The sequence below is a fragment of the Mauremys reevesii genome, linkage group 9 (genome assembly GCF_016161935.1).
Source record: "Mauremys reevesii isolate NIE-2019 linkage group 9, ASM1616193v1, whole genome shotgun sequence".
NCBI lineage: Eukaryota > Metazoa > Chordata > Testudines > Geoemydidae > Mauremys > Mauremys reevesii.
In genome coordinates this window covers 20,444,788-20,467,691 of record NC_052631.1, presented here as the reverse complement: position 1 = coordinate 20,467,691, position 22,904 = coordinate 20,444,788, and the positions used below count along the sequence as shown (strand labels likewise).

Genomic DNA, 22,904 nt, shown 5'->3' with positions numbered 1-22,904 from the left:
GTCAGGGGCTCAGCGGGGCACCAGCGGCAGCAGGGGGCAGCGGGGGGGCGGGGGGGGGGGGCTTGGCTGGCGAGAGTGGAGGCTCGCCGGCATGCCTGCCGCAGGTCCACGGGCCGAGCGGACGCGGACCTGCGCATGTGCGTGCGTGCGCGGTCTCCCCTTCCCCGGCTGAGCCGCGCCTCTCGCGGCGGCGCGCGCCGAGTCGTCCTCGTCCGGGCCCTCTCCGACCTGCTGCAGGCATGCGGGCGGAAGGAGCCAACCACCGCCCCCCCACCCCCCAGGCGGGCGGGAAGAGGGGAAGAGGGGACGGACTGGGGACTGGAAGGGCGCGCGCAGCCGCTGCTTGGGGCAGCCTGATTTGTAGAGCCGCCCCTGGCCCTGGTCACCCCATTAAAATGCCGATTGCGTGGGCTACTTGCATCACAGCAACCCCCACAGTAGATTTGCCCACGCCAAAGTGGTTCGCTACTGACCGGTAGCTGTCTGGCGTGGCAAGTTTCCAGAGGGCTATGGCCACTTGCTTCTGCACAGTCAGGGCTGCTCGCATCCGGGTGTCCTGGCGCTTCAGGGCAGGGGCCAGCAAGTCACACAGTTCAAGGAAAGTGCCCTTACACATCCTGAAGTTTCGCAGCCACTGTGATTCATCCCAGACCTGCAACACTATGCGGTCCCACCAGTCCGTGCTTGTTTCCCGGGCCCAGAATCGCCGTCCCATAGCATGAACGTGACCCATTGCCACCATGATCTCTGCGGCGCGGGATCCCGTGCTTTGTGAGAGGTCTGTGCCACTCTCACACTTCATGTCCTCACCGCGCTGCCAGAGCCTCCTCGCCCGATTTCTCAGCAGCTGGCTGTGGAAGAGGTGGACGATAAGGTGCGAGGAGTTGACAACGGCCATAAGTGCAGCGATGATCGCAGCGGGCTCCATGCTCGCAGTGCTGTGGCGTCCGCGCTGTCACTGACCAGAAAAGTGCGGTAACAGATTTCCCGCCGGCGCTTTCAGGGAGAGAGGGCGGGAGTGACGGTTGAATGACGACAGTTACCCAAAACCACCCTCGACACATTTTTCCCCCAGCAGGCATTGGGGGGAAATCCCAGAATTCCAATGGGCAGCGGGGAGTGCGGGAACTGTGGGATAGCTTCCCACAGTGCACCGCTTCCAAATTCGACGCTGGCCTCGTTACTGTGGACTCACACAGTCGAATTAGTGTTTTTAGTGTGGATACACAAATTCGACTTCATAAGGTTGATTCCGCAAATTCGACTTAAGCTGATTCGAAATAGTCTTGTAGTGTAGACATACCCTTACTCTCTTGGCTCAGCATCTCTCCCAAGTGGTTTAGCCTAGAAACATGAAATCAGTGGGTGCTGCTTACTAACATTTCTGAAAATCAGGCCACTTATTAGGTATATAAATTGGGATTTAGAGCTAACTTCACACACCAATTCTTGAAAATCTTGGTGGGGGTCACTCTTCTCAGAGACCTTGTCTTGGTAGGCAAAAAGTGAGTGGTTTTTAATAGTGTTAGCTCAGTCAAGATGACTTAAATGATTGGACAGCCCTCTGAATGCTCACTGAAATGCAGACCAACACATTTGAATATATGTTAACTGGCCACATTGTAGCCTAGGCTACCATATCTGAGATAACATGATTGAAACACACATACTTTTTGCCCTTCATGACACTTGCCCAAAGTCACAGAGCCAGCCCTGAGCTGCTGGGCTCCTTCTACTTCCTCCTCAGTCTGCACCTGCAGCCCAAATTAAAATGTCAGCCCAGCAGCTCTCTATCTTCTCATCCCTCTCCTACTGGCTCCTCTTGGGCAGCTCCTAGGTCCCTCTCTGTTCCTTGGAAGGGAGAGGCACAAAGGCCTAATGCTGTAGCAGCAAAACAAGGAACATCTAGGAGACCCTTAGGAAGGTGGAGCCGTACTAGGGTAAGGAGGATGCAATCAGCATGAGGGCAGTCTGCATTAAATGTGGGGAAGCTGCATTAATTGTGTGTGTGGTGGAGGTGGCTGGCAACTGGCATTAACTGCATGGTGGGAGGGGAGCAGGCAGGATGTCTGTCATGAATTGTGTGGAGGTTGCTGCATTAATTGGGGGGCTTAATTAGTTGTATGGGGGAACTGCATGAATTCATCTAGGGGTAGCCTGAGAGGGGACTGTTTCAGCCTCTCCAAATTTTCCCTGCCTTGGTGTGTCATGACAAGCTCAAGAAAAAAGCATCTCCTTAAATCCTTAAGCAGCCTGGGGCAGGGACTTCCCAATTGTATGTCAAAGGTTCAAGACATGGGTTTTATTGCATATTGTATCATAATTGTCAGATTATATGGTTTGAGCATAAAACCCCTTGTTCAGGATGTTTTCTTATTGCATGAGTGAAATAAACCAGTTCTACAATATGTAATAGATTAGTGGGGGATAGCTTGTTAGAAATTGCTGTGCTAGTTAATTTCATTCATACAATGAGAAAACATTCTGGTGAACAGATTTCATAGTTAAATAATAATTAATACATAGCTCTTGCATAGCGCTTTATAATTTGTCAGTTGTGGCACAATACATAACAAAACTCAGGTGGTGTTTAGATCATTTCTCACCCACGTTGACGGCTTGTGTCACAGGCTGCATTTTGAAGATTGAAAGTTATGATTGGTTTGCTAAGGCCATGGCTCTTATACTAGGGTGTCCAGATAGCAAGTATGCAAAATTGGGACAGACTGTGGGGGGTAAGAGGTGCCTGTATAAGAAAAAGCCCCAAATATCAGGACTGTTCCTATAAAATCAGGACATCTGGTCACCCTATCTTATACAGACTTGCTTAGAAAGTGGGACTATCTGTGTTTGCAAATTTGACTATCTAAGGTAAAACAAGCACTTACTGGCCGCATGGGAATGGTGCAGTTTGCTTTGTACAGAATGTGTCAAGTGAATACTGAAGGCTCTGTTGGCAGTGAGCCACTCCCTACAGTTTTGTTGGAAGTTTGCATTCAACATGAACCATAAACTTCATGGGTATCATCATGCCTAATTCTGGGAAGCCCCCATATTAATTTAGATGCCTTTGAGGTGTGGGTGGGGGGTTGGTGAGGTATTTCCTCTTTTGTTCAGCCCTGGGGGTAAGGGGCCTCTCTGCCCCACCCTAGGGTCTTTGGGGGTACCAAGTTGCTGCTTCCTCCCCAGCAAAGTCTTCTGGGAAACAAGGACCTGCTTCCTAACTGCTGGAAAAGGGATCAGGATATAGGCCTTATATCCTAGTTGGGCTGCAGGAGCAAGAGAAACACTCCCATTTTCTCTCCCAGCAGCTAAGTCAATGTGCTTGGGTACTGTGCCTTCTCTTCCTTAACACAGTAGCTAGGAAATCCCTGGGGGTTCCATAGCAACAGTGAGAATAGCGAGATGTTCTATGGTCCCTAGCACATAGTTGCTAGGGGGTTTCCTGGTAGTTCCTTAGTTACTGTGCTAATAATTATGCCTCACTGAGTGAGTCACTGGAAGGAGGAGAATTTCCTTGCTCCATTGCCTTAATATGTGTTTTTATATGGGAGAAATCTTTTGATGACTGAGGGAGACAGCTAACTAATTTTATTTGATACACATCACAGCCAGACTTGTATCTGGCCTCACAAGATAGAAAACGAACTTGTTAACCAGCTATACCACATTATACCTCTGAGCAGTCATTGACATCTAAAGAAACAGAACTCCATGCTGTGTATAGGGCCAGTGTTTGCATTTTTGGGTCAGACCTTTGAAATATTTTATCAGTGAACCAGTCCCCCCATATCGCCCTCTCAGAAAAGAGTGACTGTGACCCACCTTTCGGAAACAGAAAATCCTAAGCCAGGTACCCAAGTTTGAAAATGTTGTCCTTGATGGCTTGATGAAGGCCACAAAGGGATTAGTCCCTTGTTCTCAATTCCTTGTTTAATCTCCCAGACAGTTATCCCTCCTTGGGTCTGACTACAAAGCAATTAAAAACCTGTGACTGGCTCTGGTCCTCTGACTAGAGCTTGCAAGGCTTGGGCTCTAGGGCCATAAAATTGCTGTGTAGAGGTTCAGGCTTGGGCTGGAACCTAATCTTTGGACCCCACAAGGGGGGAGGGTCCCAGAGCCCAGGTTCCAGCCCAAGTCTGAGCCCTGCGAGCCCAAGTCAGCTGACCCGGGCCAGCCACAGCTGTGCTGCGGGTCTTTTATTCCAGTGTAGGTATACTCCTTGTGGCCAGACATCATGCTGGCTTCTTAACGGAGGAGCTGGTCAACAGCAGGTAGTCAGCTGATAGGGAGTTAACAGTCACTGTAGCCAGCAGTGAGGGTAATTAACCATTGGAACAATTTACCAAGGGTGTAGTAGTGGTGTCTCCACTACTGGCAATTTTAAAATCAAGATCGTATGTTTTTCTAAAATGTGTGTGTGATGGGTTGGATCCCTTGGGAAGCCACCTGATGTGCTGAGATACTACTGAGTCTACCTGTTCTGCCAGCATGGGCCCCCCTTTAACCTGTCTTGCTGAGCCAGGCTCTTAAAACCTCCTCTAACACACACACAGGCAGGGCCATAGCCAGCTGCAGATCCGCTCTGGGAAGACTCAGTTTAAGGGACTTGCTCCAGCATTCAGATGTCCACCTCCCTTGGAGTGCAGATCCAAAGATATATTATGAAATTCACCCCCTTCCTCAATGTGGAGAGAGGTGTGGACACTTCTTACCCCTGCCCCAGTTAGAAATTACAGAAACTGCGTTTAATAATAAGCAACCCCCCCCCCCAAATTTTATTAACTATAAAAGGCAGATTTTAAGTGGCAAAAGGGGTAACAAACAGAACAAAGCAGATTACTAAGCAAATGAATTCAAACACGCAAACTAAGCTAGTTTCACTAAAGAAATTGGTTACAAATAGTATTTCTCACCCTAGATATTGTTGCAGGCAGTTTGCAAAGTTTCTGTGGTTCAGAGTTCCAGTTATATTCCTTTTTAGACTGGACCCCTGTCTCAGTCTGGACTTCCCCCTTGCCTTCCCTTTTGCAATCTTTCTTCTTGGGCAGACTGGCCATGGAGAGGAGGAGTCCTATTTGTCTTCCTCCCCACCCTTTATATAAGGCAAGAATCCTTAGTTTCCCAAACTTGGCCCCCCTTCCCTTACAGTGGAAAGTTACAAGAAGTCCCAGGTAATATTTTAGTATCAGGTGTCAAGATCACCTGACTCTGTAGTATCACAGCGTCCATGAGTCAGTGGCAGTATGGAGGATCCACAGGAAGGCTAAGCTTTTCACAGCTCATTGTCCTCACTGATGGACCAGCTCCCCGTCTGGCTTTTCCATTGTTCTATCTGAAGTGTTAGCAGTGGGCGTCAGCCAAAGTAGCATAGTTGAAATACAGATACATAGTCAATATTCCTAACTCCAAATACAGAAATGATACAGGCATACAAGTAGCATAATCGCGTTCAGTAAATCATAACCTTTCCAATGATATCTCACATGAACCATCTTACATAAAGTATATCTCAGTTATTTTCATAAAGAATATGGAACGACATATTCTTAGATCAAACAAGAATTAATTCAGAGAAGTCCTGTGGCCTGTGTTATACAGAAGGTCAGACTAGCAAACTAGTCCATTCTGGCCTTATAATTAGGGCCCTACCAAATTCACGGCCATGAAAAATGCGTCATGGACCATGAAATCTGGTCTCCCACCATGAAATCTGGTCTTTTGTGTGCTTGTACCCTATACTATACAGATTTCATGGGGGAGACCAGTGTTTCTCAAACTGGAGGTCCTGACCCAAAAGGGAGTTGCAAAGGGGGTTGCAAGTTTATTTTAGGGTGGCTGCAGTATTGTCACCCTTACTTCGCTGCCTTTAGGGCTGGGTGGCTGGAGAGTAGAGGCTAGTGGCTGCAGAGTGGCGACTGGTGGCCAGGCACCCAGCTCTGAAGGTGGTGCCCTGCCAGGAGCAGCACAGAAGTAAGGCTGGCAATACCATACCATGCCACCCTTACTTCTGCGCTGCTGCCTTCTGAGCTGGGTGGCCGGAGAGTGGCAGCTGCTGACTGAGGGCCCAGCTCTGCAGGCATCAGTGCAGAAGTAAGGGTGGCAATACCATACCATGGCATCCTTCTGCACTGCTGCTGGTGGAGGCTCTGCCTTCAGAACTGGACTCCAGCAGCCACCACTCTCTAGCTGCCCAGCTCTGAAGGCAACTCTGCCATAGGCAGCAGTGCAGAACTACGGGTAGCAGTACTGCAACCCCCCCTACAATCAGGGGCGGCTCTAGACCCCAGCACGCCAAGCAGGCGCGTGGGGCGGCCCTTTCCCGGGGGGGCGGCATTTGGCTCCGGTGGACCTGCCGCAGACATGCCTGCGGCAGGTCCACCGGAGCCCGGGACGAGCGGACCTGCCGCAGGCATGACTGCGGCGGGTGCCATGGTCCCGCGGCTCCGGTTCAGCTCCCGCAGGCATGCCTGCGGGAGCTGAACCGGAGCCGCGGGAAGAGGGGACCCGCCGCGGGACCGGGGAAGGGCAGCGCAGCGCACCGCGCTGCTTGGGGCAGCCTGATTTCTAGAGCCGCCCCTGCCTACAATAACCTTGAACCCCCCCCCCAACTCCTTTTTGGGTCAGGACCTCTATGATTATAATACTGAAATTTCAGATTTAAATAGCTGGAATCATGACATTTGCTATTTTAAAAATCTTATGACCATGAAATTGACCGAATTTGGTAGGGCCTTACTTATAATCTATGAATAAGTAGCCTGGAAAGCAAAGCCTTCTACAAGTGTGAACTGACCTGGAGTCTTTCAAAAAAATCAAGGGCACTATGGCTATAGTTATTTCAGATCCCAAAGTCCACCGGGAATGGCTGTGAGTGGTCCATAATTAAACTGTACTTAGTAGAATAAGTCAGTGACAAACTTTCAACTCCAAAAATTGGTTTGTATCGCTGACTGCTCTGCAGGGCTACCAGCAGTAAAAAGTAGTAATAAAAAACCCTTGTTTTTTGTCACTAAAGTCAGCAGTTACATTGCAGAATAATTAAAAGGGAGTAGGACTGTGGGGTAAGAAGATGCTATTGTTATCCAGTAACTTTTCAGAATAGAACTATTCCTTAAGTGTTAGCAGGAACAGTTAAAGAAAGAAAAGGGGGTAGGGGGGAAGGAAAAAATAGAACTTTATTTAGGAAATAGTTTTTGTTCAATACAACAAATTTCATCTTACAATTCTGCTTTTCTGCTGATTAAATGCACCTTTACTGGAATTACTTTTATCAGTGTTTACAGCACATTGTATAGGTATGTGTATTTAATGAGTCACATGTTTATCCATAATCTAAAGGTGTGTAGATGTACTTGTGGGAGTACCACACCCTTACAGTAATGTTGGAGACACTTTCAATTCACTACTTTAAGTAGGTAATAAGTCAAGAGTTACTGCAGTAAGGATACATTCACGGCTTTGCATATAAACATTTGTTTTGGTCAAAATGCAAAAGTAAATTCTAGAGCTGGTTGAAATGTTTTTGACAGTATGTTTGGGTTTTTTTGGTTGGAAAATGCCGTTTTGTCAAAAATCAACTTTCTGTGGGAACGTGTTGATTTTGACAAAATTTAATTTTAGAAAAAAATGAAAATGAAACATTTTAATAATGTCAAAATGGTCTATTTAAATATGTTCAGAATGGAATATTTTGATTTTTCAAAATAACTTTTCCTTTCAAAATGTATTTTAAACTAAAAAAAAATTTTTTTTAAAGTTGAAATGAAATGAAATGTTTTGGCTGACCCTGAACTAATATTTTTTGAAAATTTCATTTTGTGGAAATTTTTGAAATTTGATGTTTTGATTTGGAATGAAAACACATTTTGAATTAATGGAAATTCCTGTTCATCAGTAGTAAATTCCCCGGCAAAAAACTCTGTTAAGATGTGTTAAATTTGTAAATATTTCTCAATTACCTAAGGAAAAGATCCAAAAGTGATGGTGGTAGCTTTTTCAAAAAGTAGAAATATTAGAACCTTAAGGTTACAATTTTTATAAACCCCTAAACATTAGGAAGTTTGGAAATTCACAATTCTGAATGCGCAAGCAAACGTATTCTGCCCCCTCTCCTCCACTGGATTAAACACTTTTCATGATAGAGATTTCAATAAGGATTTAAAGAAGTCATATTAAATCCATTTTATTTTCATAGTTTGCCTATAGAGTAGAGGGAATATAACAAAAAATCCGCTATTATCACTTTATATTCCCTCTACACCATAGGCAAACCATGAAAATAGTGGATTTTTGGTTATTATTATTATTATTATTATTATTTTATTTTTTAATTGTATGTAGTGTGGTAGCACTAAGAAGCAAGGGCCTTTGTGTGCTAGGCACTGTACAAATAGGTGACAAAGAACTTTCAGTATAGTCTCTAGACCCCTCTGCTTCCCATACTGAGCTAGGCAGCTCTCTTTCCCTCCTGCTGTTCCCAAACCGCTTCCTATATGTTTCCCTGTTTATTGCTCCTCTCATTATGGCTATCTGTTTCTGAGGCCAGACAACATTGCAAGGTCCAGTTGGAACCAGGCAGAGCTAAGAAATCAGCACAGACCATAATGTACATGACAAAATCACATTTCATAACTAAATTGTGCTGTCAGTAGCTTCTTCCAGTCCAGAAAAATATCTAGCCAAACACATCAGTCCTCACTGAGAACAACAGATGAACACAATTTTGGGGATTGTGAGCCAAGCTGTCTAGGAGTTATTGGTAAGTCAAAAATATTTAAGAAAGTGTTAAAGAAATAAGAACATTTGCTTTTTTGAAACACATTGTCAGATTTGCCCCAAATTTTCTGGAAAAGTACTACTCTGGTATAAAATTGCACCTCAGGAATTTCAGGGTTTGTACTTGAGAACTCAACAATTGTTAGGCAGCTTCTGTGCTGTGCACACTGCTTATCTCACTGATCACAATGATCTCATTGTTAACTTGTGATTCTTTCATGTGTATTTTATGTTTGCCTGTTCTCTCTCCTGTTATATTTTGACTGTAAGCTCTATGGGGCAGGGACCGACTTATTGTTATGTGTTTGTAGAGCACCTAGCACAGTGGGGCTCTGATCCTTCATTGGGGCCTTTGGGCACTACTTCAAGACAATTTACAGCATTGCCAACTCTTGGGATATTATTGCAAGTCTTGCAATATTTAGTGTTTTTCTTAAACCTTCAGCTCCTGAAGTCATAGGAATATGCCAGAATCCTAGATTTCATTTAGAACCATAGGGTTGCAGAGAAAAGCTTGACAACATGAACCCTACAGGCTCCAACACCAGAAGGCAAATAAAAGGAACCCCAATTTTTAAAAAATCTCATGCGCTTTAAGATAATCCTATGAGTGTTTGCAGCATGACTCATGATTTTTGAATGGTTGGGGTTGGCAATATTGCAAAAAGTAAATAATAATGGATTAGTTTAGTTTGGGTGAAGCTGGGATGTGAAGATGGGTGGGTATGAACTGTGTCCCTATAATAATGATTCAGTATGACAAAAAACATTTTTTCCATAATTTTTCGGATTTAAATTGACTACATAAAAAAAGGAAAATGGAACTTCCTTGCTCTTTACAACATTTAACTTAACCTTTGAAAACAAAGATAATGCCTTTAGTTTCTAAGTCATATTCAGGATGTTATAATTTTCACTCCGTTCTTTTATCACTTGCTCTTTCTGGAAATTGCTTTTTATTATCAATATATATATATTGATAATAAAAAGCAACTATATATAAAAAATGAATGTTCTGAAATCTATAAAAAGAATTCTCATTCACAGCAGTTACATAAACCACTCTTCCCCCAAAAGGAGGATAAACTCTTTATCCCTGCAGGAGAGTAGTGCAGCTAAATCAAAGTGCAATAACAACATTTATAATTTATCACTGCAATGCTTGATATGTTCAAAGCACGGTACAAAGTTCAACTATTTTTAATGTCACAGCACTAATACAACATGTATCTGTATATATCCCCTTTGTACATATGGGAGATTAGGGCCAAACATTTCAAACTTGGGTGCCTAAAATAAGAGAGCTGTAGTTGGGTACGTGTTATATCTTTACACAACAGAGATAATAGGGAGGAACCATATGACCATATTTGCCAACTATATACAAGATGCAAGGCCTAGCTCACTGCTGATCTGGCAGTGTCCTGGTGGCTTCTGGAACACAGAAGACTGTGAGGCCCACTAGAGGACTCACAAATTATTTAAAGGGATACTAGCCAATTCTTATACACCGCAGCACCCAACACTGAAAATTTTGGATGAAGCTAATTGCCAACGTTATACAATATATTAGTGGTAGAGCCTTTAGTCACTGGTTCCTAGCCCCATCCTCAATTCACAAGCCTCACTGATTACTAATCTAATGCAGCCTAAAATATAATGTAGATTTTAAGGAGTAATACTGGTGAGTGAGTTGAATCCTGAAAATGCCCTGGAAGATATAATCAGAGAGGGGCTTGGTAAAATTAAAACAAGAAAAATAGAGAAGGTTTGGTGCTGGTATGAGGAAAGGTACCATCTAAGGACCCATCTCACAAGCACTTAGCCACGTTAATAGTCCCATTGGATATTGGGGGCCCAAATATATTCATTTTTACTTGGCAAGGTCATTTGCAAACATCACACAGGAAATTTGAGGAAAATAAAATGAAACAAAATTGTGAGCAGTGCTATGTTTAATAAAACCAGACTTTCTGATCCAAGTCAAATAAAGGGCAACACACTTCTAGTGAGAGAATGAGCCATTCTTCTTTCTAATCTACATTTTATGGTTTTTAGATGGTACACACATTTGGCAGGAATTCTTATTTTTGTTCTGACTTTTCACTATGTCTCAATAAAGGTTTTAAAAATACGTCCATTCATTTAACACATTTACAAGCCACTTTGAACAAACAAAGTACCATAGACAACAAGGGAAGGATCCAGACTCATGCTATATATATAAAAAAGGCGTTTAATGTAATCCATTAACTAGCTTCTTTTACTCAGAGTCCATACTTTTACTCAGAAGCATTGTCCCTGTGACTTTGCAGCTGCTTGTAACTTTTCTCTTTCATGGTCTTTAACTGGACGATTGATGTTCACTTATCCCCTGAAAACACTTATGTACATGTTCAGCATTTGCACAGCCCTATTGATTTTTAACTTATAGCATGTCAGTAGTAGTTGCATTGGTTTCAGTGGGAGTAATCAAGTGCTCAGGCCCTCTCAGAGGTCCAGAGCGGCCCGGGCCACTTCCAGCTTTTGAGGCCCCTAGCCATAATAAAGATAAAAAATGACGACACATGAAAACAAAATGAGGCACGAAAAAAGAGTGAGACATAATTTGAATATTTTCTTATTTAACAAATGCTTTTCTAGCCCTTTTCTGTGCAAATGCACTAATTATTGTGGAAAAATCTAGCTCTCGTGAAATGTCACAGTTGATACTAATGGGCGAGCCCATTCAAACACTCTTGCCCCATAGTTGAACGGTAATAGTTCTTTACCTGCTTCAACACATTTGAAGGTGCGTTCACCTGAAGACACTGATGCAGGCAAACTAACAAAAATACAATGCAATTGTGATATTAGGAAACACCCCAGAGAGTCCACGTTTGAGTATTTCTTGAAGCAATTACTTTGGCTTGCAATCCAATTTAAAGTGTGTGGAATATATTAGTTTGAGGAAGATGACCTCGTCACTGAGATCTTTTGAGATTTCTTTGTTGTACAGTTGCTGAAATTGTTCAACTGCAGAAAGTAGATCTTCATTACTCAGCCTGTTGAACTGCCAAAGAAATCCAAAAAGAGTACAAATTAGTCACAGTGACTCAAATCGACATGTAAGACCTGATTGAATAGAGTAAATGATGACAAGGAAGACATTGACCCTATAATGCTGCTTGGCATTGGATTCAGTAGGTAAATTGCGATTGGTGGAGAACAGATGAAATGCCAATATTCTATGCTGCTAATTTGGACTCAGTCAGGATTGCATGCCGTTGTTCATGAATCTGTTGAATGTCATTGATAAGATTTTCAATGTTATCCCTCTCAACATCAAGTGTAGCATTGCGTGCTTCAATTACCAGATTAGTTTGGTGGATCATTGTAAGGAGCTTCATCCACAAAGATGACACCAGAGTGCATTCAAATTTGGACATATGCTTCTGAATAGACTGATGAATGCATCCGATGAAGTGGGTATTCGCCCACGAAAGCTCATGCTCCAAAACGTCTGTTAGTCTATAAGGTGCCACAAGACTCTTTGCTGCTTGAATAGACTGAAGTTCAGTTTGAGCCTGTGCAGTGAGATTGAGAGATTCAAGCTCATTTAAAGCCTTTCTCACTGAATTCAAATGCTGCACAACTGGTTGAACACCATCAATCCATGCGGACCATCTAGTTTTGGACATACCATGCAGTGAAACAGGAAGATATTGCTTCAGAATTTCCCATCTTTGTGGACAGCTACTGAAGAGATTGTACATTTGCTGAACAGTTCCAAAGTAAGTAATTTCCTCCTTGCATGATTCAGCACAATCAACACCTACAAGGTTTAGTGGGTGGTTTCCACAGCTGGATAAAATACAGTTTGAATTATGCTCAAGCAGAACTGCTTGTACACCTTTGTACTTCTGAGCCATATTAGATCCATTGTCATAGGCTTGACCAATGCAGACTTGAAAAGTGAACTGAAAACCTTCTAGAATTGCTAGTACTCGAGCAGCGATTTCTTTTCCAGTTTTTTTTGTGAAATTATCAAACAAAATAAACCTTTCTTCAATTGAAAATTTTGAGCTGTCTACAGTCTTAACATATCGAATAACCACAGTAGTCTGTTCTTTGTGAGAACAGTCTGGATTGGCATCAACAATGATTGAAAAATACTTGGCTTTTCGAATCTCATCAAGAATTGTTTGTACGAATGACCTACATAGCTCAGTAAACTCGTTTTGTATGCGTGTGGAGAGGTAATGGACTTGCATGTGCTTTTGACTCTCTTGCTATTCTTGAACACATTTAACATGCTCTAATAAAAGTGGGTCATATTCGCTGAGGAGCTCAACTATACCTAGAAAGTTTCCATTTGCACGATCACCAATACATTGACTAGAACCAAAGAAAGCCGATCCTCACTCAGAAAGAAAAATGATGACATTCAAGATATGCTCAAGAAATTTTTCCAGTTATTAGTTTCTGTAGAGAGTTCACTCAAGAGTAAATTCTCGACTGAACTTTCAGCTGATGCTGCCCTACTGGCTGATTTCCATGCAACATAGTTTTTTTTTTTTGGTGTGATGTTGAACTCTCATGTGATGGTATTCGGTCTTTCAGCTTCCTCCATCCTCTGTTGGTGCTCCATCCTGATTGATCAGAGAGAACTGATGCATTTGCAGCACTTTTATTCAAAATGAAACAGGGTTCACAGTACAGAGATTGTTTTTCCGTACTCCAAGAGACATAACCAGTCTCTTGTGCAGGTCTCACCATTTGGAAGAGTTTTTGTCAGCAGACGAGTAGGGAAAGCATGATTATCAGCATCTCGTGGAATGTTACTTGGAATTTCAAAACAACTAATATGAAGAAAAGATTGCATTTGGGCAGCATTGCACTTGTCAATAATTCCAATGTCAGTCACACCTGTAGTACTTATGAATTGCTCTTTCTGCATAAGATCTACATCTTCCTGTTGCTGTTGAATCTCTTGATCGTACACAGGATCTTCTGCTGCATCTGTTACTGTTGGCACATCTCCTTCTTGACTACTGTCCTCATGGTAAGGTATTGGCATTGAAATATCACCTGTTGCAGTTGCAGAGTTTTCATTATCTGTAGACTTGTTTGTTGGGTAAAGTGTGTTTTCCAGTGGTTTGAGAAATTAAGTTATTGGCTTTAAGTTCTTAGCTGCTGCATCACTCAGTTGTTTTAACCATCTCTTGCTTGCACCACTTTCAAATCTCCTCTTCATAGTGATCTATCTGGCGCAAAAGAGTCAAAAGTCATGCAAGTCCATTATCTCTCCACACACTTACAAAACGAGTTTACTGAGCTATGTGGGTCATTCATACAAACAACAATTCTTGATGAGATTCGAAAAGCCAAGTATTTTTCAATCATTGTTGATGCCACTCCAGATTGTTCTCACAAGGAACAGACTACTAGCCTATCCATACTTGAAATATTCTGCTGTAAATAAGTAGCTTATCTACACTTGAAATCTTCTACTGTAAACATATACACAAATGCTGAATGGTACATAAATGCTGAAAAGACTTAAGATGAATGAATACTAATTAAGAACACAACATGAAACAGTCAGACAGGTTATTATCCTTATCACTGAATCAAAACTCAAGCACGCAAGGTATAATATAACAGGTTGAGCTGAAGACAATGGGATGACATATATATAGTAAACACAGACACGGATACAGACAGAGGGATAATATCCAGAAATTTAAAACGTGTGTCCTCATGAAATTCCCTGTACAAGATTGTCCTCACAAATTTTCACCTTGAATCTGGGCCTATAGACTACAAAAGCCTATCATGATGACTAAGCTACCAAGCTAGGGCTCAACCAACCAACCAGTCACCTCTTTTAGCTACAATATGAAGATAATAATGAGGAATTTTCACACATAAATAATTCCTTAGTCAACTGGTCATAAAACTATAAAGACACTAAAATGTAACAATTCTCTACCTTTCAACACGCACTGATCCAGCACCAGCCACTTGTAGTAGTTTGTTTATAGAATCAGCTGATCTGAGAGGACATGTTCATGATGGTCTAATCTTGTGCCATCAGAACCTATATATTTTTATTAATATTTATGAACATTTTTAACTCTTTACTATGACAAAATCTATATCAGTTAAAAAAATTATGTCTTTTACCAAATCACATCTCTTATTTGCTTAAATTTGCAGCGCTAAGCTGAGAGACTGTGTCACATTTTGGTCGGATAGGGATGCATATAAAAACAAGTTGCAAAACTTATCAAAAGCCAAAAAATTTACAAGTGTCTAAATTTGAGGCCCCCTAAGAGCTAGAGGCCCAGGCCAAATGGCCCTCCTGGCCCCACCTCTGATTGGCTCTGCAAGTGCTTAAAATTAAGTCTGTGCATAAGGCCTAATCTACACTAGGAAAGGTTTGCTGGTATACTTGTATCGCTGTACTGGCACATTTTCCTAGCATAGATGCAGCCTATACTGGTAAAAACTTATACCAGTTCCCTGTACAAAGTAAGCTACACTGGCAAAAGCTCTTTTGTGCCAGTATAATTGCTTTTGCTGGTACTAAAATGTCATAAAAATTACACCTTAATCAACACTATTATACTGACTTTAGTTTTAAGTTTAGATCTGACCTAAGCATTTGCTGAATTGGGGCCTAACATAAATTTTTCTAAAGGTACATACATGGTACATCACCAGCTTCCTTTGTAAGTATTCATCCTAAGAGTTATGTGTGCAGTGATGTACGTGAGATCTTCATGGTCTTCACGGCTGAGGATGTGAGGGAGATTCCCAAACCTGAGCCATTCTTTTTAGGTGACAAATCTGAGGAACTGTCCCCAGTTGAAGTGTCATTAGAGGAGGTTTTGGAACAAATTGATAAACTAAACAGTAATAATTCACCACGACCAGATGGTATTCACCCAAGAATTCTGAAGGAACTCAAATGTGAAATTGCAGAACTACTAACTGTAGTTTGTAACCTTTCAAAAGGGCTCTAGAGGTGATCCCGGCAATTACAGGCTGGTAATCCTGACTTCAGTATCAGGCAAACTATTTTAAACTATAGTAAAGAACAAAATTGTCAGACACATAAATGAACATAATTTGTTGGGGACAAGTCAACATGTTTTTTGTAAATGGAAATCACGTCTCACCAATCTACTCGAATTCTTTGAGGGGGTCAACAAGTATGTGGACAAGGGGGATCCAGTGGATATAGTGTACTTAGGTGTATACAGTGAAAGCTGGGAACCAATGGACTACAGAACTGGCTAAATGTCATTGGTATGTTGGCTCGATAGATTGAAGCTTTGGGCCATAACTAAAGGTGGGCCCACATTAAACCTTCTGATCTAGCTTCCTCCAAAACTTTGGAAAAATGCAGCTCTAGAAGGAGCTCTAATCTTTGCGCTCAGGACCAACTCTAGGCCACAGCTAGTCACTCCCTGGCTGCTGTTGATATACCTTGCTACCTCATGTTGTGGATTTGTTGCTTACCTACTTGTAGCTATTTTCATGCCACACTCCTTTTTTTGATGATGAAACACTTTTTCATCTTGCCTTGGAATACACTTTGCCCTGTGGCCAAATTCAGACATGGTGAATAAGAGGGCATAAATTACACGTTAGTAAGTGAGAGTGAGGAAACTTAAACTTGTGTAATTTACATGCCTGAGCCTGATTTTTCCAGTGCCTTTTAAGTGTGTGCAGCAATCTAAACTGAGGTAAATTAGGTGTAGAATGCTACCATTCTGATTAGGTAGCATCATATGCCCACTTTGCACTTTATTTTTACTGTACAGGCAGAAATGACCACACAAGGTGCAAGGCAGCAGAAGGTCAGGTCCTGAGAGCAGGGCCAGCTCTCGACCAAATGGTGCCTCAGGCAAGGAGTGTCTTTGATGCCCCCCTCCATTTTTTAAACTTTTGAATACCTTATTTTTTTATTGCATTTGTACCTCATTTCACAACTTTGATGCACAATCTGCATCCATGATTTATCCCAGTCAATAAATTTGCATGCTAGGATCTGTAAATCTATATTTATTTATACCATATATAAGCAAATACAAAATTCATTTCCTCTAAGCTTATAGAATAACTGAGCTGTACTAATATCAATAAATTGAACTATGCATTGCATGGACTAGTATTAAATAGTGCTACAGTAAGGAAAACAGTATTAGGGAGAGCAAAAGTCTATGTTCTGAAAACTCAGAAGGTCATCAAACATTATGTGTTAAGCATAGCAAAAGAAGTAACAATATTTCTTTTATATTGTTGTGTAGGTAGGGGTTCAATAGATATCTCTGATGTCTCATTAAATATTTCCTTTATTAGTCACTATTTACACTCTTCAAGTCTTAAAATGTAAGTACACTTTCACAATAACTCAGTAAAACAAGGTTCACAGTATCACAACTGGGCTGTCGCTTCACTTCAGTTCGTTCTTATATCTCACTGACATGAACATGTGACTTGCCCATGTGACTCCAAACTCCATCTTGTTGCTGCAATTTTCCACAGTAAGAACAATGGGATGCCCTCCACATGGCAAAAGCTATAAAAGGCCCTGGAAACACCTTCACTTTGTCCTCAGTTCTGCTTCTGGAGGACCTTTGCTACAAACTGAAGCTCTGAACAATGGACTGAATGACCCATCCAAACTGTGGATGTACTCCAGAGACTTGACTTAAGCCATCAGTTTATTCCATCACTGTTACAAGCCTGACCCAAGAACTTTGCCATTATTGTATGTAATTGATTCCTTTAACCAATTTTAGCTCTCATCTTTCTTTCTTTTTATGAATAAACCTTTAGATTTTAGATACTAAAGGATTGGCATCAGTGTGATTGTTGGGTAAGATCTAAGTTATATATTGACCTGGGTTTGTGGCTGGTCCTTTGGGATCAGAAGAACCTATTATTTGATGAGACTGGTTATAAAGAACCACTCATCTCTGAATCCAGTCTCTTTGGTGGTGATAGAAGAATTGGAATGCCTGAGGAAACTGCTTTTATGTTTTCTTGTTAGCCAGTGTGGTGAAACAGGTGTTTACTTTTGTGGCTGGTTTGGTATTTGGTATATCTTGTAAAAGAATAACCACCAGTTTTGGGTTGTGTTTGCCCTATTTCTCAGCAGTTTGTAATGAATTTGGCATTCTCGGTTGTGACCCACTAAGGCATAGTTACATGGGTGGTGTATGAGTATGAGTAACATTTTTTTTTTGTATTTTCAACATGGCTGCAGTTCTGATAGATAGACACAGATTGCCATTCCAGATCAGATGTGTGGTCACTCTACTATCATTTATCTGACACTGCCTGGTTCCAAGAAATGCTATAAAGGACAATGATGGAAAAACTTGTCATTAGGGGAAGTTTCTTCTCAACTCCAGGCAGTAAGTGGTTGACTTGGAAAGCATGAGGGTTTGTAATCCTTATACATGTCAATCCCATTTTATGGAAGTGTGAATGACCTTATTAATTATATAAATGCCTAATCTTTTTTTAATTCGGCTAAGTTGTTGGCCTCAATGTTGTGTCAGTGGGTCCTACAGACTAATTATGTACTACATAAGAAAACCTCATGCAATCTCATGCCTGCTTCCCCTCCCCCTCAACATTTTTATGTGGCTGTGCTTTTAACATCCCCTCTGAGATTGACTTCCAGTATTTAACAATAAAATATGCAACTGCTAGGGAAGGGTGATAGGCATTTGACAAGAAGCAGCCTCTTCAGCATTTGCTTATTTCTAGAACACATATGAAATGGAATGTCTTGGAAGATTACAAATGACCAGCATTTGGCTAACTGTTTTTCTTCATTATTTTCCATTTTCACACAGCTCAGCACGATCGAGCTGCAGTTATGGCTGCAATCAGAAATATTGTGAAATATTATGAAAAGGCGGTTGTCATGGCATGTCAGGTTCATAGGGAAGGAAGGTATGCAAGAAATCTAACGATACAGCCTGTTTTTGAGAGGTTTCTATACCAGTTTTCCATGACCCTTATCATGCATGTGGTTACTGCTCTTTGGCCTAGCTGCTATGCAGAAGGTTACATGTAATAATAATAGTATCTGATCCAGCTATCAGTGAAGTCAGTGGAAAGACTGCCATTGACATTATTAGGAGTTGGGTTGGTTCCCAGGAGTCTGGGACCCACAACTCAACTCATTTATAAGTTCTTTGTAATATATCTTCAGAACTCTATCATGGCAGTGTGTAGTTTGGCTCTTGCCGTGCCTGCTGCCACAGGTTTGTAATGTTATCTTCCTTGTTTTCAATGTAGTTGTCTCTCTATCACTTTTATAAGTTCTGTGCTTCCTGGAATTTAAAGCACCATGACTATGTGGCTGAGTGTTATGGATTAATGAACAGCTCTCTGAGAGCACAAAACAGATGTCAGTGCTAAGAATAAAGACTATGGTTTGTTAGCTGAATAAATGTGTTTCATAACCAGTATGTGCATTTGATATTTGCAATCTTTGAATTTGCAAATATTTACAAAGTGATATCACAGTGGCGGGCTGACGTTACTGGCAGCATTACATATTCTACACCTGCATTTCATATTTACTACAGAGATTCTGCCTACTGTGACTTGCACGATTCCCTTTACTTATCTGCCAGGTAGTAGAGGTACTTTTTCTTGTATGTGAGTTGCCCTATAAATTACCCAGTGAAAATAACAAAAACAGCCCCAAAATTAAGCCAGGTTGGCACTACAGACTTTTGCTGGCATAGCTTTGTCCATCAGGGGTGTTATGTGGTGTGATTTCTGACAAATGTAGCTGCACTAGAAAGATCCCCTAATGTAAATGCAAGTATAGTGCAAAAGCACTGGGTAAAGTAGGGAGCCAGAGTATGGGGAAGGGGAGCAGGGATTGTTTATAATAAACCCTGGAACTATTCGCACAACCTCCACATATATTAACTCTGAAAGGAGAAGGGCTGTGGTTTTGTGTGTGTGTGTGTGTGAGAGTGATTCCCGCCTAGGGCTTGTAGGGTAAAGGAGAGTTTTGGTGGGAAATGTGTGTGAACTTCAGGTCGGAGGGGATGGGGACAGGTTAATGAGTAGCTGGAGAGTAAGGACAAAGTAATTACACTGATGTTACATTGGCATAGATATGCCTCTTGGGTGTGAAAAATCCATGAGAGACGTAGTGAAGCTGAGCTAACTCCTGGTGTAGACAGCTCTAGGTTGACAGAATAATTCTTCCATCGACTTGGCTATCACCTCTCAGGGAGGTGTATTAACTACAGCAACGGGAGAACACCTCCTGATGCTTTAGTTAGTGTCTACACTGAAGCAGTGCAGCTGTGCTGCTGTAGTGTTTTAAGTGTAGACATTGGCTGAGTGCAGGGGGAGCTGGAAACAACCCCCCTCTCTGTCTCGATTACTCCTCCCCAGCTGCCTACACATCCCTTCCCTATCACCAAATTGCCACAAGCAGAGGCATCTCTCTGGTGCCCCCTGCTGCTTGCCTGCATATAGCACTGGCAGCAGCTTAACATTCTCATTGGGTATATAGCTCAGCCTACATAAGCAACAAAGCATGTGATTCTCTAGTTACTATATTATCTTTGTAATCTCTCCAATGGCCTGATGGTGAGTGGTATGTGTGTGACACAGTGATGGGAAGGTGGGTGGGAGCAAGTCCACCCACAGATGAAGGCCCCTCCCCCAGCCTAAGGGGAGAAGCCACTAGGTGGTACTGAGCACACACAACACCCACAGACCTCTGGTGTGAATACTTGCAATTATAGGTTCAAAATTAGTTTTCTGTGAATATTCACAGAAAAGTCAGTTTCCACCAATATTTCTGCTTGCCAACGAAACTTGTTCACTTAGACATTTGTGTAGCGTGAATGCAACAGGGGCATGAACACAAAACCAGTGAAGGGGAAGCCTTGTATTGGCGTGAACATTCACAACCTTTGCTATTGCTGTTATTAAGTATTGAGCCAGCCAGCTCTGATTATTAACAGAACCATCCTTTGCTTCTTCCCTTTAGAGAAGGTCTGAGCTGTGGGAATCCTTGACTTTCACGGGAAGCCGCTGTATCAATATACTAGAAAAAATAAATCTGCTTTTAGAGCTAAACATTTTCCTTTGTCAGAGGGCGCCTCTGTCACTACCCGGTGAACCTCACTGCCTGGCCAGTTCAGATGATTTCGCAGTCATAAACACACATCAGTCTGTTTATCCTTCACCAAGGTGTGCATTTATTTCTCCCTTACATCACAATAACATGCAACACAGGCTTATAGCAAGGACAGGCTTCCCTGCAGCCCTCACGCCCAAGCCCAGGCTCACTCTCCGAGCTTAGGGTTGTCAACTTTCTAATTTTTGAAAACCAGACCTCCCAACTCCACCTCTTTCCCCTCAGACTCCTTTCCCGCCCTGCCTCTTCCCACATGCCCCACCCCCACTCTCTTCCCGCCGCCCCCTTCCTTGTTGCTCAATCCTCTCCACCTCCCTCCCCACCGCAGCTGGGCTCCCGATGCTCTAGGGCTGGAACACAGAGCCTGCTGCCTGCCTGCTCTGGTGCAGGCTGATGACCCGGCACCCTGGTAACAGGTCTTTTGGTGTCTGGTCAGTACATCTGACCGGATGCTGCCAGGTCCCCTTTTTGACCAGACCTTCTGGCAACCCTATCTAAACTCCTCTTGAGGTCCCCTTGCTTCCTCTTTCCTCTCCTTATATTCTCCCCAATTACCTTAGTAACCCAGTGATTGTCACCCAGGTGCTCACAATCCCCCACCAGAAAGTGTATAATTGCCCTCTGCTGGGCCTACAGCCTTCTCCAGACGGCAGCAATGTCAGTAATCAGGGTGCTGCTGATAGATATATATTTTGAAACAATGAAGCTTTATTAAGAAATAAGAAGCTTTGTGTTTCACAATAATTTGGAAGCAATCGTGCATCAGACAACTATGACTTTTAATTCTATAGCTCCTATGAACTGCACCCAGTGCCTGGGGAAGGTCTGAGCCTTCATTATAATGTCAGGTGTTTCCCATCCCATATCTGTTTCATTCTTTTGTGTGCTCTTTCACAATCAGATGTACACAACCACATCTCTTTAGACATAGTATGGACTAGTTAATCCTACTTATTCTGATTTGGGTGTTTTTCCATGACCTGTTTGGTAATTGTCCTTGTCAGATGTAGCCATTTTCTATTCTTCTTTCTTAGCTTTTCCACCCCCGTCCCTACTTCCTGTCATTCCCAGGATAAGCAGGTATTTCTACTTTCAGTTGAATCAAGATGGTTTGAAAGGCATAGCCTGATTTTGTTTAGTGAAATGTTCTTTGAGAGAACCCTGATTTTTAAGAAGGTATTTGTTAATCCACTGTTGTTCAGACAAATAATTTTTAGTCTACAGCTTATTTGTTCCTTCCAATGGTCTATGCGATTGGGGTTGTGTGATTGGTCATCTAATTCACATTGTAGTATTTCTGTTCCCTGCCTAAAATGTTCAGCAACTACGTGGATGACTAGGATTGGTAGGGATGGAAAGTGGATAGACATTTGTGCTTAGAATTTGTTATAGGTTTTACTGGCAGTATGCATCCGACACTTGGGGCCAACATTAGAAGAATATATTGGCATGGGGCCCTTCAGTGGTTTCTCAGAGATCTGTTACGTGAAGATTCTTTCTCCGACTGGCAGGGCTGGTGCAACCATTTAGGCGATGTAGGCAGTCGCCTAGGGTGCTGGGATTTGGCGGGCACCATTTTCTTTGGCAGCAACCACGGCGGCCGGATCTTCGGCCGTCCCGGTCACCGCCGGCATTTAGGCGGAGGAAGCTGGGGCAGGGGAGCATGTGTGGGGGGGTGCCTGCAGCAAGTAAGGGGGGGGGGGGGCGGCACGCAGGGGAACTCGCCACCCCAGCTCACCCTTGCCCTGCCTCCTCCCCAAGCACACCATGGTCGCTTCACTTCTCCCGCCTCCCAGGCTTGCGGCGCCTAAGCTGATTGGCCCCGCAAGCCTGGGAGGTGGGAGAAGTGAAGCAGACATGACGTGCTTGGGGAGGAGGCGGGGCAGGGGTAAGATGCTTCACTTCTCCTGCCTCCCAGGTTTGCAGCGCCAATCAGCTTAGG

The 22,904-nt window shown here is 42.7% G+C and overlaps 1 protein-coding gene across 1 annotated transcript in view; it reads left to right on the top strand.

The window, feature by feature from the left end:
- OTOL1 (otolin 1) overlaps nt 1-22,904 on the top strand; it is a 118,666-nt gene that overhangs the window by 51,578 nt on the left and 44,184 nt on the right. The window lies entirely within an intron of this gene.